This window comes from Pelodiscus sinensis, chromosome 30 (assembly GCF_052426305.1).
Source record: "Pelodiscus sinensis isolate ZL-2025 chromosome 30, ASM5242630v1, whole genome shotgun sequence".
NCBI classification, from domain to species: Eukaryota; Metazoa; Chordata; order Testudines; family Trionychidae; genus Pelodiscus; species Pelodiscus sinensis.
In genome coordinates this window covers 8,668,907-8,688,441 of record NC_143081.1, presented here as the reverse complement: position 1 = coordinate 8,688,441, position 19,535 = coordinate 8,668,907, and the positions used below count along the sequence as shown (strand labels likewise).

At 56.5% G+C, this 19,535-nt stretch overlaps 1 non-coding gene and 1 pseudogene across 1 annotated transcript; both read left to right on the top strand.

Annotated features, from left to right (window-relative positions):
• The first annotated feature begins 3,755 nt into the window (after positions 1-3,755).
• LOC149521140 (olfactory receptor 10A7-like) lies at positions 3,756-4,696 on the top strand (annotated as a pseudogene).
• Positions 4,697-15,017: 10,321 nt separating this feature from the next.
• LOC142821412 (U4 spliceosomal RNA) lies at positions 15,018-15,158 on the top strand. Its single transcript, XR_012898186.2, has one exon. It is a non-coding gene; the product is annotated as a U4 spliceosomal RNA (small nuclear RNA).
• The last annotated feature ends 4,377 nt before the right edge of the window (positions 15,159-19,535 follow it).

The window sequence follows — 19,535 nt, the reverse complement described above, 5'->3', positions numbered from 1 at the left end:
CGCTTTTTTCCGGCTTTTAGAAAAGCCGGAAAAGAGCGTCTACACTGGCCCCGATCCTCCGGAAAAAGCGCCCTTTTCCGGAGGATCGGGGCCAGTGTAGACGCTCTTTTCCGGCTTTTCTAAAAGCCGGAAAAAAGTGGCGGACATTTTTATTTAAATGCTGCGGGGGATATTTAAATCCCCCGCGCATTTCCCTACTACGATGGCTGAAATTAACATGCCCCTTCCGGAAAAGGGGCCAGTGTAGACGAGCCCTTAGAGAAAAAACCAACATCAAATGGTCTGGTATCCCACAAAAGCTCATGATACTGTCTGCATGTGTTCTTAGTCTATAAAATGCTACCAGACCATTTGTTGTTGTTTTAAAATATGCATTTATTCATTTTCAGAACGTAGGGTCTGGAGCCGAGATCCTGGTGGCAGTTCGAGGTTACACCCCTGCTTTGCCCACTCAACATGACCCACCTCCAGTGAATGCAATGAAAGCTCTCTGAGCCCATTTAAAGTATCACAAACCTTCCTGGCAGTGTGTGGTTATGGGGAAAGAGCAGTGGCCAAAAACCCTCCAGAAATGGAGCCCCTTGTCCTTGGAAATTTCAGGTTGAGATTTGCTAAGATCTCTAGGGGATCTGGGCACCAAGACCCCACTTAATAAGGCAATAGAAACACCTAACCGCCTGCCTACTTACCTACCTGTGCCTTCAATTAATAATCAATAACCAATAAGCAGACATCAATAATCAATTACAGTTGAGTTTGGGACGTATCAAGGATAAGTGTTTGGGGGTTTGGAACAGGGAAGGGTGCAGAATAATTGGAGTCCCAGGGCCCAAAATTCGATTTCTTTGGAGCCTACTATGTTTACATGAATGAACGGACACTAGAAACTAATGAGACAGACAGAAACCGGGTGCGACAGTCTAATTCACTCTGGACTGCTGTGTTTGCCTCCTTTGCAGCAGCGGGGCAGAGAGAGACACAGAGAGAGACACACACACAATGTCTCTCCAGGAAGGGCACAGGAAGGCAGAGGGGCCTGTTGATCTGCTCTTTCTAGCTTCTCCACTGGGCGCTTCCTCCTTATGCAAATCTCTGCTTTGGCTGAAATATGCGCCTCCAGGGTGCCCACAGCAACCTGTCCTCTCACCAGGCTCTGAGCTCTCCCTCACGAGCCCTTCGCTGTCCCCTCATCGCCCACCATGAACTCCCCGCTCCTCCCGCTATTTCTCCTGGCTCTGGCCCCAGGTGAGTCTCGGTGGGAGGCTGTGTGGGTTGGCGGGGAGTAGGTGGGTCAGACTTTGACCAATCCCTGCTTTTCCCAGGTGCCCTGTCTCAGCTCCGGCTCCAGGAGTCCGGCCCAGGTACAGTGAAGCCTGGAGAGACCCTCACACTCACATGCTCTGTCACCGGGGGCACCGTCACCAGTAGCTATGCCTGGCACTGGATACGGCAGGCTCCAGGCCAGGGGCTGAAGTGGATGGGACGATGGTGGGGGAGTTCGAACATAAAGTACAACCCGTCCCTGCAAGGCCGCATCGCCATCACCGTGGATTCCTCCAGCACCAAGTATTATCTGCGGCTCAGCGCGCTGACAGCTGCAGACACCGCCACGTATTTCTGTGCCAGAGACACAGTGACACGGAGCGAAGCAGGGACCGGCACAAAAAGGAGAAGTGGATTCTGAGCAGGGCAGTGAAGCCAGAGCAGCGGGGAGAGCCGAGCCCAGAGCCCCGCCCTGCCCCACAAGGACACGGACAGGGCTGGGGCCCTCCGGCAGGGAGCAGCATGAACCCCGCCCCCCGTCTCCCACCCGCCAGCTCGTGGGAGATACAGGAACGGGAACTCCCTGATTTAAATCCTGATTGTTCTTACGACACAGACTCCTGGGACTGGAAGGGGCCCAGAGCGGACATCCAGTCCCGTCCCATTCCCTGCTCTCCTGGCGGGGCTCAGTGGTAGCGAGACCGTCCCTGACAGGTGCCCATGGACACATCTGGGCTGGAACTAGCACACCTGTTCATCCGGGTTAGATCTGGCAAAGAGCCGCCAGCCTTCCGTTCACACACACAACTGGTCTGGAATTGACTGTAGCGTGTCGGGGCTGGGCTGCTGGGTGAATGTGACTCTGGTGGTGACAAGGGGAATTGCTGGGTGCTAGGACATGGCTGAGCTCCGGCCCTCGGTCAGCTGAGGACATGGGAGCGCAGACTTGTGCAGGTCTAGCCCCACTGTAGGGAGTGAAACCTGCAGGACCTGACTCCGAGCCGTTCGGAGAAGGCGATTCTTAAGGGGATCTGACGCTCCAGGTCCATTTACTGTTCTTAATCAGGCCCTGGCTTCCTGGCCTGGCAGGGAGAGATTCACAGAATCGACATTCATGATTTCAGAGACCATCCATAACTGCACAATTTCGATGTTTTTCTTCTCCTCTCATTTGAAACTGTTTCCAAGCCCCTCGTGTTTTAGTACCCTCCCGACACCTTTTCCATACTTAATAGAGATTTTTTTGGGATAGGACAACCACACCTGCTTGCAGTATTCAAGGTGGAGCCTTACTGATGACTTATACCATGGTATCATGGCATTCACTGACTGGTTACCAATCCTTTTGTCCTGTGGTTCGATTTATTTTAGATCCAAGGGAAACCAGGGCAGTCCAGGGAGACTTAACCACTTCCTGATTTATTGCAAGCTTTAAGCAGTTAATGCAGTTGTTTAAGTTTGACTATAGAATTTAAACCATAAACTATAAACACTATACATTCTAAAGCCATTAATACAGTGCAAAGCAATGCAAAGGCAAGTAAGAAATTATTATAATACAATCATTAAGCCTAGTTCACTTACATTTCATCCATATGCTCCTTATAGTACCAGGCAGGAGATCGTGGTTTCTTTGAACACCAGGCACTGGGGTCACCATTATTTCTAATTACATCGAAAGCAAAACCTGTGGGTCAATCCTGCTTATTCCCTCCCATCGATTCTTCTTACTAAACCCAATTTACAGCAAAGCAAGACTTGGTGGTTCTCGTCATATCTACCAATCAACTGCATGTTGTGTAGGATACCTATTATGCCAACGTTTAGGATACATTTTGCTGGGCCAAAATATTGCAAAAGTGCTTAATTAATAGTTTTTGGGCTGTCTCTGGAATTGTTCTCAGCAAAAATGGGATGCACTAGGACCAGGTTGTTTCTGGTTCAGTTGCCCTGGTCTCGCTGTCCTGTACAAGCTAGGCATGATTGGGCAGCACTCCTGATTCTCCCCCACCCTTTTTGTTTGCATGTGTCCCTGCATGTGTCCCTGCATCCACCAGAGTTGAATCAGACCCAGGCTTTGCTGTGTTAGAGATCCAAGGACTGGACGAGGCCTGGCACAGGAGACGTTGTTGTTCTGGGCAAGGAAGGGCCGTCCAGGCTCCCCTACATGTGTCCTGCTGCTTTCTGTGAAAAGGAAGAGAACGAGGGGCCAAGCCACAGAGAAGCTCCTCATCTCGGCCCATACAAGTCCCAGGCCTGTTTGCTTGGTTGGTTTCTCTGCTGGAGCTCCCTGTCAAATATTCCCTCCTGGCCCATCTCCCCAATGGAACGGCCCCTCCCTCATTCTGCTTTTAGCTACCAGGCAGTGTTGGGAGTGACTGAACCAGCATCTGTCACATCTGTCAGGGAGTCCAGCACCACAGGCTGCCATAGTGCAATGAATGTTAGTTATTGCTCCCAGTGACCCTGTTTCTGTCCCACAGACACACCCCATGGCAAGCCAGGAACAAAGAAACCAAACGTCTGTCACAGAATTCATCCTCCTGGGATTCTGGGATCTTCCTGGCCTGCAGGTTCCTCTCTTCCTGCTCTTCCTCGTGATCTACCTGGTGACCATGGCTGGAAACATCCTCGTCATAGTGTTGGTTGTGGCCGATCGACACCTCCACACCCCCATGTACTTCTTTCTGGGCAACTTGTCCTGCTTGGAGATCTGCTACAGCTCCACCCTCCTGCCCCAGCTGCTGGCCGGACTCCTGGCTGGAACAGGACAATTTCCTTCACAGGGTGTCTCACACAATATTTCTTCTTTGGTGCTCTGGGAGCCTCAGAATGCCTCCTCCTATCAGTGATGCCTTACGACCGGTATCTAGCCATATGCAACCCACTACACTACGCAGCCGAGACGAGTGGCAGGTCTTGCCTCCAGCTTGCCGGGGGATCTTGGATAGGCGGCTTGCTTGCTTGTAGTATAACCACAGCGCCAATGTCCCAGTTAACCTTCTGTGGCCCTAACGGTATTGACCATTTCTTTTGTGACTTTATTCCCCTTGTAAAACTCTCCTGCAATGACCCTCTGCTGATGGACATGTTGGCATTCACAGTTGCCTTGATTTTCTTACTAGTCCCCTTCCTGCTCACCTTGGGGTCCTACATCTGCATTCTCAGGACCATCCTCAGAATCTGCTCTACGACTGGGAGGCAAAAGGCCTTTTCCACCTGCTCCTCCCACCTCATTGTGGTGAGCATTTACTATGGAGCTCTCATGATTGCCTACATGTTCCCAACCACCGACCTCCTGAGCGACTTCAAGAAAGTTCTCTCTGTCTCCTACACCATCCTGACGCCCCTGGTCAATTCACTCATCTACGCCCTGAGAAACAGAGAGGTCCAGGAGGCCCTGTGCAAAGCTTGCAGGGAATTAAGAACATAAGAACATCCACATATCCATCTAGCCCAGTATCCTGTCTGCCAACAGTGGTCAGACCAAATATCCATCTAGCCCAGTATCCTGTCTGCCAACAGTGGTCAATACCAGATTCCCCAGAGGGAGGGTACACATGAAGTAAGCCTCACTGATCCCTCCACTCTCACCCATTTCCAGAGAAACAGAGACTAGGGACACCATTCCTACCCATTCTGGCAAATGGCCATCCATGGACCTAACCTCCATGAATATTTCTAGCTCTTTTATGAACCCTATTAAAGATTTAGCCTTCACCACATCCTCTAGCAAGGAGTTCCAGAGGTTTACTCTGTGCTGAATAAAGAAAAACTTCCTTTTCTTTGTTTTAATCCTGCTGACTATTAATTTCATTTGGTGACCCCTAATTCTTATACTTTGGGAATAAGTAAATAACTTTTCCTTATTCACTTTTTCCACACCAGGCATGATTTTATAGACTCCATTAGTCTCCTCTTTTCTAAGCTGAAAAGTCCAAGTCTTTTTAATCTCTTCTCATATGGGACCTGCTCCAAACCCCTCCTCATTTGTGTTGCCCTTTTCTTTACTTGTTCTAATGCCAATAGATCTTTTCTGAGATGAGGCGACCACATCTGTGCGCATTATTCAGTTAAGGGATCCAAGATACAGGCCCATTGATTTGCTTAGGAGACAATGGAATAGCTGCAGCATGGGTGGGCGTAGGGCCAGAATCAAAGCCAACCAAATGGAAGGTTCTATTTCCACTCGCCTCTGTGAGTTTCTTGCCCTGCGCTTGCAGAGTCACAGCCCTGGGAGCAACGGGGCTGCAGGGACCTTTTCCAAACCCTTGCTCCATTATATTTATGGCCAATGGCAGGGGGCATGAACTGGTGGATACTCGAAATGAGCGGTATCCTCGAAATGAGCGGTGGGCGGGAGAGCCCGGCCTGGTCACGTGCTGCCCCTTTGTCCCTGTGAGCAGCGGGGTTAAACCCTTCCCCCTGTCCCAGCCCCGGCGCCGATGTGGAGCCAGAGAACGCACCGAGCCGGCAGCCTCTCCAGCCAGGGAGAAAGGGCATTTCCGGGGAGGGCTGCCCCGGGCGTTCCAGCTCACACCAGCACCGGGACTCCGGGATCTCTAGGCAGAGCATCGAGATCTCGCGCCAGCTGGGACAGAGAGCTCTAACTCTGGCACGGGGGGACGGGGAGCAGCACGGCCAGAGGTTTCAGGCTTTGCCTGAGGCCAGCGCAGCACCAGGAGATGCCCGTGGAGATCTGAGTTCGGAGCCCTGAACGCTGCCGCGACACCTGTGCACTTTCCAGGCCCGCTCCTGTGGATTTGAGCCTCCGGGCTGCTTCCTAAGGCCCCCCCAGGAGAAAGGGAATTTCCTTTCCAGGCACTGGCCCCATAGGCTGGTAACTGGGGTGTCACCCCGGGGTACAACCGGGATCCATTGAGATCCTGGTGCACAAGGCAAGTTAAGAGCCACTTGCCAGGACCTGGGTTGGACACCTTAGTCCTCAGATTAAGTATCTGATGCTCTGTTAGCTGCATTAATGAGGAACCTTAAAAAGCCCCCTACGCCTCTTCCTCACAAGAACAAGCAGGTAGGTAAAAGAAATGGGGGAGGGGAAGAATGAAACATCTAAAAATCCTTCTTTAGGGGTGTTTGAAAAGAAGATACACACGGCCTAGTGGTTAAGGCGATGGACGGCTAATCCCTTGTGCTTTACTCGCGTGGGTTCGAATCGCACGGTGCTATTCTTCTCCCCCTTTTCATCGAGAGCCCCTGGCCAGACCCTTGGGATGTTTGTGCTGCCCCCACGTGACCCGCCCACTTTTCACAGCAGTTTCCAAACAGACGCTTCAGTGCAAATGACGGAGTAGAGATTGCTAGGCCAATGGGAGGTCATTGCGTCAAGCGGTTCCCGGTCTCCGCCCCCTCCCCCAAGTGGCCCATCTCTCACCTCCTTTGAGAGCGAGCCCCCCCCACTCAGTGGGTCCATTTCCTTCTAGTGGTTTTGCCCCTGCAATGCAGCTTTTGCTCATACACCCGGAGCGCAGGGAGCTGCAGTAAGGGGGCTCTCCAGGTGCACGATTTTCTGCTTCCATGAGGCACAACACAATCCCCCCTCTCCTTCCTTGTCAGGTTCTGGGGCGGAAACCACCAGCCTCTCTGCCTGCAGCTGCGCTTCCTGCCCCATTTGTCCCTCCCGGGAGAGACTCCCCCTCTGGGCACAGCCCCTACCCATGGCAAGTGCCTGGCACATTTTGGAGGGTAAAGGGGGAAAGTATCCCCGAGGGGACATCGCCCTGTCCTGGCGCTCCCCCCGTCATCCCTTACACGCCACCTGGCGAACCCGCATGCAAATCCCTGCCCCGGGATTCACTTCTTAAAGACAAACCCGTGATTCTAGGGCGCTCAGTGTCTGCCCGGACACAGCCCTGCCCGGCCCTGCCCGCTGCGGAGTTTCCCTCAGTGCCTGGGAACGAGAATGGAACCTCTGCTGCTTTTCCTCGCCCTGCTCGCCGCCCCCAGCTGTGAGTGTCCGTGGGGCCCGTGGGAGAATCAGGGACACACAGAGACATTCGCTGGTTAATTTATTTCCTTTTTTCCCAGGTGTCCTCTCCCAGGTGCGGCTGGTCCAGTCCGGCCCGGGAGCGCTGAAGCCCGGAGAAAACCTCGCTTTGAGCTGCTCTGTCTCGGGGGTCTCCATCTCTACTCAGCATTATCACTGGCACTGGATCCGGCAGCCCCCCGGGAAGGGGCTGGAGTGGGTGGGGTGGGTGTATCCGTATAGCGGGGCTACAGCCTACGCCGCATCTCTCCAGGGCCGAGTCACCATCACCGCAGACACCGCCAAGAACCAGTTCTCGCTGCAGCTCCGCTCGCTGACAGCTGCAGACACCGCCCTCTATTACTGCGCCACATACACAGTGACACAGCGCAACGCAGGGCCCGGGACAAAAGGGGGAAGCGGTTTCTCCATAGCCTAAGCGGGAACCGACCCTGACCGGGTTAGCGGAGCCGGATCCTAGGAACAGGCACACGCAGGGAGCTGACTCTGGACAAGATACCGACACGCCCGTTTGTAAAACACCCTCCCGGCAGGATTCTCCCGGTGTCTCTGGCTGCGCCCCGCCCTTCGGGAGCCCGGCCAGGCTCACAGACCTGAGAGTTATTTCCGGCCTTTGCAGAGTGTGCGGGCCGGGACAGAGCCATGGAGTGAAGGGAACCATCGCGCGGCGCCCGGGTCTCAGTGCGCGGGGCGCGCCCGGGGACGGACCCCGCCTTCGCGGTACCAGGAGAGGGCAGGGCAGGGACACACGCAGGCGCCTGCGCGCGCACCCAGCCAGTCTTGTTCTCTCCACTAGGGCCCGAGGACACCGCCCGGCGTGCGCCAGGCACAGGGAGGGGAAGTCGGGCCGGGCTCAGAGGAATCCTCCAGTTGCGGTTCGCAGGGAAATCCCGGCTGGCCGGACGCGGACAGTGCGCGCGCCGGGCTCTCCGTGTGTTCAGTTCTCAAGGGCTCAGATTCACCCCGCTGCTCTAGGGCTACAGACCCAGGGGCCGCCCTGCCTCCCTGAGCCTGGGGGGACAGACACTCGGACCCTCAACCACCGCACCGGGCTGGAGTCTCTGCCCCTGGACTCTGCTGGGCTCGCACCGAACACCCCCCTCCGCTGCAGCCCTGCGGCTCCTTTCAGGGCAATCGCTTCAACACCCCCGGTTCGGCTCCTTGCGATCGGGGCTGGCTGTTCCCAGCCCCTTCACTCCGCAGCTGCAGCCCGGCCTGTCCCGGGGGAGCGGCACAGCCCAGCTGAGCCGGCTCCGGGCGCAGAGATTGTTTCTCGCTCAGCGCAGGGTCGTGGCCGGCTAATGGGCTGGGCTGGGGACACACGGTCTCCAGTTCCGCGCACACGTGACATGAGCAGCCGGAGACCAGCAGGGCCGCCCCGTTATTCCTGCGCGGGAAACCAGCCTCCTTCCCGCCAAAAAAAACTTCCCCTGCAATTGCGTGAGAATGCCCCGCGGTGGCGCTCGCGGTCCGCCCGCGAGAGCCAGGAGCCCGCTGGGTTCAAAGGAGAGCAGAGAGACTCACCGCTGGGTCACGCTCACTTTCTGCCCCCGGTTAATGTCCCAGCCGGCAGATGGAATCCCGAGGGCTGATCACGGGCATTAAGCCCTTCACAAAGACTCTCCTGCCCCCTGCGGGGCTGTGTCGGTGCCTCACCTGTGCCCGACGCACGTCACAGGAGCTGCCGTCGGGAGGCTAAAGATTCACAGACCCACTTGGGTCTTGTACCGGGCCCCCCTCACACTCAGTGGAAAGGCTTCCTAGGCGCCAGGGAGCGCTTCAACCCAGCCAGAATCCGGGGAGGGAAGGGGGTTTCCCGCCCAAATCCCTCCCAGCGTTGCGGGAAATCTGCCCTCCCCAGCGGTGTCACAGGCCAATGGCTCCCCCACACTGAGCCAGGGACCGGCGCTGCCTGGCCCCTCTGAGCATAGGAGGAGGGTGCGGAGATCACTTTCCTTCCCCATCACGGGAGAGTCACCAGCCCCTCAGTTCCTGCGCAAGGAGACACAGTCACTGCAGAGAGCTGCTCTCTTCTCCAGCTCCGAAAGTGTCAGGATGATCCCAGCACCCCGTGCCCTGCGCTGCACAGACACCGAGACCGGCGCTTTCTGAGCCCTGCACCCGGACCCCTGGGGCGAGTGTGATGGCGCGTTGGGGGTTCCCCGTCTCCTGCACCCCGAAATGGCACAAACAGACTTCACCAGCCGGTGGAATAGAGGAAGTTTATTGCCTCTCCAGGATACAGCACAGCACAGATGTAATCTGGTCACAGAGCTGGGCTAGGATGCCTCAGGCCCCCTTGAGATGGGGGAGACTGGGCCCCTAAACTCCAGCCCCTTCTCCTAGGCTCTCCTCCATGCTCTCCCACAGTAACTAACTAAATTCCCTTCCAGCCCTGCCCCCCAGTCAGGGCAGCATTCCACCTTCCTTTGTTCCTCTCCATGGGGGGTGTCTGGCCACTGGTTCAACAAGTTTGGCATTACCTCTGCCTAGCGAGGTTTTCCCTGCTGGGTCTTGCTCCAGACAGCAGGGGTCACCACAGCCCAGCAAGTACCCCCACTACGTCACAGCGAGTCACTCAGAACCTTGGTAGGAGCAACGCGTGTCTCTTGTAAGGCGGGGTATGCAAATGAGAGAGTCAGTGTCCTGTTTAAATCTGTCCCTCCCTCTGTCCAGGCTGCACCCACAGGACAATCCGCAGCCCCCTGGGTCTGGGCAGCGACCAGCCAGTCCCCGGAGAAATTAATCCTCCAGCACAGAGACTATGAGACTTTTGCTCCTAGTGGTGTTGGCTGTAGCGGCTTTGGAAGGTAATTTCTTCTTCTGAAAAACTGCAGAATTAAAACAAATGTGGCTGTTTTGATCTTGGTATTTATAACCGGTCTGTGTTCCCAGGTGCCCGGTCCCAGGTGCAGCTGGTGGAGTCCGGAGGGGATGTGAAGAAGCCCGGAGACTCTCTGCGCCTCTCCTGCAAAGCCTCCGGCTTCACCTTCAGCAGCTATGAAATGAACTGGGTCCGCCAGGCTCCCGGGAAGGGGCTGGAGTGGGTCGCTAGGGTCAGCAGCCCAAGCGGATCCAGCCAGTGGTATTCTAAGGCCGTCGAAGGGCGATTCACCATCTCCAGAGAGAATTCCCTGAACTCGGTATATTTACAAATGACCGGCCTGAAGCCCGAGGACACCGGCCGCTATTACTGCGCGAGAGACACAGCGAGCCGAAGCGGGTCTGAGCTCAGACACAAACCTCCCGCTGCTGGCAGCGGGAGAAGTCCCAGCGGGTTTGACTCTGACAGTCCCGGCGCTGGGCGCTCACAAGAGACAAGTTCCCGTTCCAAGAGATACGATGCACTCGGCTCTGCAGCCCAGTCCAGTCCCACAGACGCTGAGAGCCCGAGTCCGGCCCCGTGACTGGGATGTGAAGAGGGACACGCTGGGCCCCATTCACTTGTATACGCTTCGTAATACCTGCGTAGAGCCAAAGAAAACGGCCACAATTCCCATGTGAGCCCCCTGGGTCGGGCTGCTGGGGAACCCGGGATAAAGGCAAACGCGGCCGGGACAGCGCTCACGGAACACGGTCGGTCGGTGCCACGGGGAGGGGCGGGTTCTGCTCACACAGCTTAGCTGGCCCCGGCCTCACTCTCAGCTCTGCGGGCCTCGGCCTGCCCACGCGCCGCAGCGCAGGGACTGGACTTCAAGCCTCCTGGAGGTGCCTTCCGGTTGATCCATCGATCGATCGACCCACCCGCCACCGAGGGATACAACCTTCGCCCCTCCCCGTCTCGGCCCTAGGCCCCACCGGTCAGCACACCCCGGTGACAGTATCTCTTATTGACAGGGGCCCACGCAAATTCCTCTCCTGCCCTGCCTGTGCCCCTGCATCTTCGCGGGGGGGGGGGGGGGGGGCAAAGAGGCAACGGCCAGGGGCCAGGTTGATTTAATTGGCGGAGGAGGGGAGCGGTCACTGGGTAGCCCTTTTAAGTTGCCCTTTTAAATCTCCCCGGCGGGCCAGGTATGGGCGCGAGGGAGACTAGTGGAGCCTCCTAGGGGGATGCTAGTTCCTGGCTCCACTGTTTCCACCCGCCCCCTGTGGGAAAACTCGCCAGATTCCCCTGCCCGCTCCCTCGGCAAGAGCCTCAAGCCTCCCCCACTACCCGGAGAAGCCCCGAGATTCCCCCCTCCCCTCCCCACACACAACCTACTCTGCGGAACAGCGTCTGTTCAAAATCGCCTTTGCAATGCCCCAGGCAGGCTGCGGGGGTGGGGGGGGGCAGCAAACTGAACCATAGAGCTGCAAGAGACCTCAGGAGTCATCAAGTCCAGCTCCCTGCTCTAGGCAGGACCAACCTCAACTAAATCAACCAGGCCAGGGCCTTGTCAAGCCGAGACTTAAAAATCTCTAGGGATGGAGACTCCGCTGAAGCAGGCCTGGGTCTGGGGAACTTCGCAGGGAATTATTATGTCTCCAGTGGAGTCTGAGTCCAGTGGCGCCCGGTGACACGTCACTGACCCGCCATACAAGACCCACTATGTCTGGGGGCTCCAAGGCTCGATCTCCCACCCCCTTCCAAATTGGCAGCGATCGGGGCTGGAAGCGGGGTTAGGGAAATTGTCTTCCCTGGGGCGCCTGCTTCATCCTTTCTTTGTCCACACGTACTCCCGGGGACAGGAGACCGATCGAACCCGCACTCTGCGCTCAGGCATGTGCAGAAGGACGCTCAGAGGAGCGATTTCAGCCTCCTATAAGGAGCGGGCTATGCAAATAATGGTGGCAGCTTCCTGCTTAAATCTGCCTTGGGCTGCCCAGGCTGCACCCGCAGACAATCCGCAGCCCTCTGGCTCTGCGCTGTTAGCAGAGGCTTTCCCAGAGAACTGGTCCCGGTCTCACCAGTGAACATGAAACTTTCTGACTGGTCAGTGCAGGGATCAGGGCGTTTCGGTGCTTCAAAAAAATCCCGCCTGAAGCCTCCATACCCAGAACTATCCGGCGCCAGGTGCATTGCCCCGGGGGACACAGAGACTCTGGGACAGAGCAGGGAACCGAACCTGGCTAGGCAAGGTCCCAGGTGCATGCCCGGGTCGGGAGTGATTCTTCTTCCCTTCTGTGCGTCTGAATTTCCGGGCCGGTGACCTGGGCTAGTCTAGGGAGGCTCTTTTATGTGTCGCAGGGAGGGGCTATGCAAATCGGGCTGAGTGTCCTGTTTAAATCTGTCCCTGTCGCTGCCCAGGCTGCACCCGCAGGGACAATCCGCAGGCCCCGGGTCTGTGCAGTGACCAGCCAGTCTCCTGAGAACTTCCCCCTCCAGCACCAGGGACAATGAGACTTTGGCTGCTTCTAGTTTTCCTCTCTGCGGCTCGGGAAGGTATTTTCTCCCCGATACCTCCATGGCAGGGACAAGGGATTGGTCTCTGTGGGATGCTGTCAGCGATGGGATATACAACAGTGCTGGGATCTCACCCTCTTTATTGGACAATGTGGTTCATGCGGCTCCTTTTAATCCTGTTTATTTTAATTGGCGGCTCCCATCCGTTGCTAATGTTTTAATTTCCAATTTCCCTGTTTCCCTTCTCCCCAGGGGCCCGCTCGCAGGTGGTTCTGACCCAGTCGGGCCCAGCGCTGAAGAAGCCCGGAGAGGCCCATTAGCTGCAATGCGCCACCAGCGGGTTAGCTCTCAGCAGCACTTGGATGGGCTGGATCAGGCAGGAGCCGGGGAAGGGGCTGGAGTGGCTGGCTCACCATTACAATGAGGCGAACACCAAGTACTACGCCGCCTCCGTGCAGGACCGGTTCACAGCCTCCAAGGACAGCGCCAACTTCTACCTGCAAATGACCAGCCTGAGAGCGGAGGACAGCGCCGTGTATTATTGCACCAGGGACACAGCGAGAGGAAACGAATCTGAGCTCCCATAAAAACCTCCCCCTGCAGGGACGGGGTGGGAATTCCTGAGGGTGGCACTCAGATTGTACACAATAACACGGATAGTGCCCCCTTGTGACGACGCGTTGGGGTTTTCCCATCTCCTGCACCCCTGAAATGGCACAACAGACTCCACCAGCCAGTAGAATAGAGGGAGTTTATTGCTTCTCCAGGATACAGCACAGATGTCATCTGGTTACAGGAACTGGGGCTAAGAGGCCTCAGTGCCCCCCCCTTGAGATGGGGGGTGGCTGGGCCCTACAATCCTAGCCCCCCTCCCCAGCTCCTTCTTCCCTGCTTCCCAGACAGAAACTAACCAACTCTCCTCCAGCCCTGCCCCCCCCCCCCAGCCAGGGGTGGCATTCCACCTTCCTTTGTTTGTCTCCCTGGGGGGTAGCTGGTCAGACAGGTGAGAGACCCCTTTTGCATAATGACTCATCCCCTGCCCTGCTGGGCCATGCTGCAGCCAGCAAGTTACCCCCCACTATGTCACACCCCTCCCCGACAGACCCCATGCCCAACTGGAAGGGGGAGACAGGCTCTGCTGAGCCCAGCTCCCTGGGGAGCGCAGGGAGTGGATGCTCAAGGGATGTTTTTCCAGACGCAGAGAGAACAAACAGCTGCATCCGGCCTCCCAGTTGGGTTGCCCCAGTGACTCTCTGCCCAGTGTGAGACTCCGTGTTCTGAGGGAAGGCAGCGGGGAAGCGGGGCACTTAGGGCAGCCAGGGGGCTAGCGGAGCTCTGAGTTAGGGCCGGTGAGAGGCCGGGTGGGGTCACTGATCCCTCAGGCAGCCCCCCCCCCCAGCCCACTGAGAATTGTCTGGATCAAACCCCCTTCCTTGTGCAGAGGGGCAGCTCCTGCGCACCTGCTGCCTGCGGCATTTCTGGGTGTAGCATTCTGGGTGTAGCACTATGGGAGAATGCGCAGGGATGGGTCCCTGCCTCTGTTTGTCAGGGGCTGGGAATGGGTAACTGGGGAGAGATCACTGGACGATTCCCTGTTCTGTTCACTCCCTCAGGGCACCTGCTAATGCCCCACTCACCCGGGCCATTGGTTTCCCGTGTGAACCCGGGTAATTACCCACCAGTGACTTAGCTGGGGCCAGTGAGTGCCTGGGTGTGTGGCCAGGTGCACCGCCTCTTGTCTCCCCACCTCCCAACCCGTCTTGCTAGTTTCCCTTCAGCCGCTCCGCCCACCCACACACGCGTGCGCTGGTAGCACTTGAGATAGGGTCCGGGCGTCTGTCTGTGGGGCTCTGAGCAGCTGAAGGGCCGGGTCTAGGCTCTAGGTTGACAGCGAGTGTCTCGAACACAGACAGCCAGGGGCGTGGCCTATTCGGATGGGCGGAGCGGTGTTAGCAATTATGCAGATGTCTGTGAGAGTGGTGCATTGTGGGAGTGGGAAAGGGCTGCAGCGCTGGTCCCTAATTTGCAAGCGGGGCTCCGAGTGGGCAGTGAAGACAGAGGCAGGGCTGTTTGAGGCAAAGCCAGGAAGTAGATGATGGCTGCACCGGCCCCGCCATTTTCTGGAGCCGCTCCTTTCTCCGCTGCCTCCCGCCAGCCCTCTGGAGCCCACAGGCTGGATCCCTCCTGGTGAAGTAAGTCTCACATTTACATCGCGCTCCCAGAGGCCTCTGCGGCCAGCTGAGGTTTCTGGGCGACACAGAAGCTCTGAACCCGGAAAGCCCGCTGGGTCTGGCTGGGCTGCCGGGGCTCCGGAGGCAGCGGTGCTGGGGCACTTCGTACCCGGCTTCCCGCTACGGTACCGGGCCTCGCCCTAAGCTGGGAGCCCGTGACCTGCCCGGGTTGACGGCGCCGGGGGATAGTTTCATTATTCTTGCGCAGTGGCAATATCGTAGCCAATGAGGTTAATCCGAGGTGCGATTATTGCTAATTGAAAACTATTCCCAATACCCCGTCATGACGACTTGAAATACAGTCGGCATCGGCAATTTTTGGTGGTCTCTGCGGAGGCTGGACAACTTTGTTTAATAAAAGACAATTGGATTTCTTTGTATTCGTACTGCTGTTCCTTATCCGTTGTATCACTTAGCTTTATTTTTTTGCGTTTTAAGTTCCTTCCATGATTTCTCATGGTTTAATATAGAGGGTTGTACTGAAAGCTTTAAAGCACACTTTCATTTTTGCTGTTTTGTACAAACTCAGGTTTTCCAGCGTGTTATAAACCGTTTTCTGTGACAAACGGCTTGATGGACGCCTTCCATTTTATACTGGTTTATGCTCTTATTGCTACATCCAGGTCATTGCTAAAGATAATAAAAACCACCAGACTCAGAATAAATTCCTGGGGAGCCCCCGTAGAGACCTCCTTCCAATCTGACATTGTCCCATTAATAGCTACCTTCCCCTAACACTAAACAATTCAGCAGTTGCCCTGAGTTAGCTCACAGCGTTATCTGAGGCAGAACCGTCAGCTCCTGCCCTACAGAGATTTTTCCCAAAAGTTGTCAAAATCAGTATTTTAAAACCTGGTTTGTTTTTGATGTGATTGGAAATTATCTCTAAAAACACGCCCAATTTGACAGCTCTCTCCATAAAGGTCCCTCATCGCGGGAACCGAACCCTGGGACAGAGACTAAGACCAGGTCTTCTCCACCAACAGAGGCAAATGGCATGAGGCTGTCAACAGAAAGCTCCTCTTGCCCCCTAACTCTTCTCCCGTAACTCCAGACACACGCAAGTGGTTTGTTCGGTAAATTGGTCTCTCACCAAAGCGAATGAAACAAAGCCCCTTCCTCGTCTAGAGCAATGACTGGACTCCGGGCGGTCCGGTGATTGGCTCTTTCCCCGGAGGCTCTGTGTTGGGTTCCAGAACCTCCACTCTCATTAGAACATAAAACCCCTCTGGCCGCAAGGATCGCAAAGACCCTTCACAAGAACCCGCAGGTTGAACCGCCCTTGTCCGGCAAACTCGGGACCTGCTGGGTCAGCTCTGGCCCCCGAGGGAGGGTGCGGGTGGAAGGAGCGGAGCTGGGGGTTCGCCTCCCCCAAGGGGGCTCCATCCGCCCCCCACACGCCAATGCCTGCGGCTCGCCAGGGCAGTTTCAAAGGGTCCCGGAGGATTCGTCACAGCAGCTACTGCGGCAGCGGCAGGGCCCCCGGTACATTAACTCGTCTGGGGCGCCTGGAGCCCGCCCCTCCCGAGGGTGTTTGTGCGCATGCTCAGTGCCTAGTGTCCCTCTTGTGTTTCCAGCCCCAGCCACGTTCTACCCAATGGCGGATCTGGGGCAGCGAATCTGGGGCCTGGCGCCTGCGCACAATGGGACTCTTGCTCGCTCTGCGTAATACGGGCAGGGCCGGACTTGAGTTCTGCCCTTAGGCCTCAGGCCGGCCCCTATCTCAGGGCTTCTCCCGGCTTCTCCCGGGGTGCTCTCATCCTATCACATTCTCTTTCACAGAAGGGAAACTGAGGCACGGGGAGGCGAAGGGACCTGCCCCCTGTCACCCACCGCGCCAGGGGCAAAGGCGGGAACAAGATCCAGGTTCCCTGATTCCCACCCTAGTGCTCCGACACACTGGCCAGCCTGCTTTGTGTCAGCATCATCATCACCATCATGGGCCGGGTCAGCGATCCCAGGAGCTATTTCCGGCAGGAATAACAATGGTAATAAATTGTGGACCCCAGACTGACTCACCCACCGCCCGGGCATCTCACACACAGAGAAGGGTCCAAATTCCAGCAGAGACTCCATGAACCGTGTGCAGCTCTCTGGAGCGTGGGACTGCAGAAGTGCATTAGGGACCGAAATCGAACTTCATGTCGCTTAGAGCAGGGCTCCTAACTCCCCTCGGCTCCTTCCCAATACCAGCGAAAATCACAAGTGAGGAGGGATGTACCGTATAGACCTTCCTGCCTCACAAGGGTCTTTCCTGCGCTCCGCTTGGGGGCTGCGAATTTTAGTGTGAAAAGACCAAATCCCATTTACACGCCTTACTGAGTTCGGATTCCCAAATATTGAGGCAGTTTCAAAGCTTTCACACACAGACACACCCCTGCTGGGCTGAGCTCCCTGTCTCAGGCGGACACGCGTCCCAGGCACAGATCGCCACGTGTGGACACAGCTCACACCCCGACATCTCTTATAGCCGCGTTGTGAAACCCGCATGCAAATTCCTGCCCCGGCGCCCTTGTATAAATCCAAGCCCCTGCTGGGAGGAGCCTCAGTCTCCCCGTAGGCAGATAAATGCCGGGTCCTAAATTTGGGGGACCGTTTGCACCTTCACTGAAAATGAACCTGCTGATGATTTTTCTCTTTTTGCTTCGGGCCCCTTCAGGTATGTGGCTACTGGGGACCAGGGGGATCCCCGCAGCACTGACTGCAGAAAAGGAGCTGTTCCAGCAGCCCAGGGGAATAAGGTGCCCGGATTCCAAGGCAAATCCGTGGTTGTTGGGTGCCTCAGTCCCTTAGGTGCAGTGTCAGGATGTTTAATTTTCACATGTTCCCGACTCCCAGGGGCCTGGCTCACTCCGTCATTCGCGTGTTTCCCTCCCAGGTGTCATCTCCCAAGTGCAGCTGAAGGAAACGGGCCCGGGAGCGGCGAAGCCCGGGGAGTCCCTGACACTCACTTGCACCATCTCCGGAAATTCGGTTTCCAGCACCAGCGCCACCTGGGACTGGGTCCGGCAGCCCGCGGGCAAACGGCCGGAGTGGCTGGGCTGCACGTGGTACCGGTCTGGCACGTGGTACACTGAGTATCCCAGCGCGCTGCAGGGCCGAGTGACCGTCTCACCGGACACCGCCAGGAACCAGGTCTTGCTGCAGCTCCGCTCGCTGACAGCTGCGGACACCGGCACCTATTACTGCTCCGGGAGACACAGTGACACAGCGCAACGCGGGGACCGATAGAAAAGGGGAAGCGGTTTTGCCACAGTTCGGAGACATTCTGAGATCAGCGAAAGTTGTGAACCTGGGGGCAACTCTAGTCCTGTTTCCCCCCTGCAGGGACCCATGTGTGTCCTGCCCAAGGGGCAATGGAAGGGGGGCATGTTAATGGCTTTAGCAGTCAATCAGTGACTCCCTGCCCCTGCCGTTCTTTGGCGTGTGGGGGCATCTTAATTGGGATAAATCCTCCAGTTAAAATAGTACCAGGAACTTCACTTTGTTCAAAATACACAGGCACAGAAACTAGCTGCATTCCTTCCAGGTGGTCACATCTCCTCCGAAAGAAAAACAACATAGTAAAGATACATGTGATCTATGTAGGACCTCCCGTAAAACGTGTAAAGCCTCGGATTTGTCAGAGCCCATGTTGTGCTAGGAAACACGCAGAGGACTAGAGACAGAGAGAAGATAAAACCAGATTAATCCAACAGACTTAGTTTTCCCACGGGTTGTGAATGACAGGAGAGGTCGCCCGTCCTCAGTGTGTGGAGGAACCCAGTCTGATGGAGACTGGCCCAGACTGATAGAGGAGCGATGTTACAGGGATTTTGGAATCTTGGCTCTAATTGTTTCATATGACAAAAGTCCCTCGGGTTGAACGGGTGGTAACGAGTCCTCTCTGAAATCCGGCTGCTGCCGTCCTACCCTGCCATCACAGAACCCGAGGCATCGGGTCTCCGCAGCAGGTCCCTTGCTCCACCGCCTCAGGCTGGGGCAGAGCCACGTGTACCTGGGAACTGGGAGGGATGGAGAGAACGTCAGGCTGACCTGTGATGCCTCAGATCTGTCCATGCCTCGGAGTTGTCCCTCTCGCAAGGGGATCTGGCAACCAGCTGGGGAAGGGCCGGACCGGACAGAAGACATGCAGCAGGGGGAGAAGATTCCCTTTAGTCCCACTCTGGGACAGGCTGAACTATCATCCCTGTTGGCACATTCAGGAGCCACTTCTCCCTGCAGCCTCAGTCAGTCCCACATCTGATGTGCACGCGGAGCCCAAAACCAGCCCTGCACCGCCCGGGTCGCTCCCATTTCTGTTGGAAAACCCCGAGGGTTGGAGTCAGAAGCGCTGAACTGGGCGTCTCCTCGATCAAATCCACGCCCTGACACCCGCATGCAAATCCCTGCTGGGTGAGCCCGTGTGACGTAATGGGGGGTACCTTGCTGGTTGCTATTCTGGGCAGTGGGTTGTGAGTGACCTCCACTGGCTGCTGGCTGTAGCACGGCCCAGCAGGGCAGGGGATGAGTCATTATGCAAGGGAGCTTCAAACCTGTCTGAGGAGTTATCTCCCAGGGAGCGGAACAATGGGAAGAAGGGGAGTGGAGCCCTGGCTGGGGGCAGGGCTGGAAGTGAGTTAGTTAGGTTTCTGTCTGGGAAGCAGGGCAGAAGGAGGTAGGGAGGGGGGCTGGGATTGTAGGGCCCAGCCACACCCCATATCAAGGGGGGGCA